Source organism: Chiloscyllium plagiosum, chromosome 38 (genome assembly GCF_004010195.1).
Source record: "Chiloscyllium plagiosum isolate BGI_BamShark_2017 chromosome 38, ASM401019v2, whole genome shotgun sequence".
NCBI lineage: Eukaryota > Metazoa > Chordata > Chondrichthyes > Orectolobiformes > Hemiscylliidae > Chiloscyllium > Chiloscyllium plagiosum.
In genome coordinates this window covers 7,264,673-7,265,329 of record NC_057747.1, presented here as the reverse complement: position 1 = coordinate 7,265,329, position 657 = coordinate 7,264,673, and positions in this window count along the sequence as shown.

Sequence of the window (657 nt, the reverse complement as noted above, 5' to 3'; positions counted from 1 at the left end):
AAGTCTAGAACTAGGGATCACAGTTTAAGAATAACGGGTAAACCATTCAGGACTGAGAAGAGAAAGAATTTCTTCATTCAGGGAGTTGTGAACCTGTGGAATTCGCTACTACAGGAAGCTGTTGGGGCCAGTTTATTAGATTTATTCAGGTGGGAGCTGGACATGGTCCTTGCAGCTAAAGGTATGGAGAGAAAGTGGGAATGGGATACTGAGATTGCATGATCAGCCACGATCATATTGGCTGGTAGTGCAGGCTCGAAGGGCCAAATAGCCTACTCCTGCAACTATTTTCTATGCTTCTATGTAATAACCTGCTTAGTGACACTCAGTTTGGGTGCCACCAGGGCCAATTAGCTTTTGACCTCTTTACAGTTTTGGTCCAAACAAAAGAGCTTGAAGAGGTGAGAGTGATTACCCTTGAGGTCAAGGCAACATTTGACCAAATGGAGCATCAAAGAAACTGAGTAAAACTACAGCCAGTGGAAATTGGGGGAATCTCTCTGCCAGTTGGAATCATATCCAGCATGATGGAAGGTAGTTGTGGTTCTTGGAGGTCAATCATCTCCATCCCAAACCAACTCTGCAGGAGTTTCTCAGGGTAGTGTCCAAAGTCTAACCATCTTCAGCAGCTTTACCAAGGACTTTCCCTCCATCATA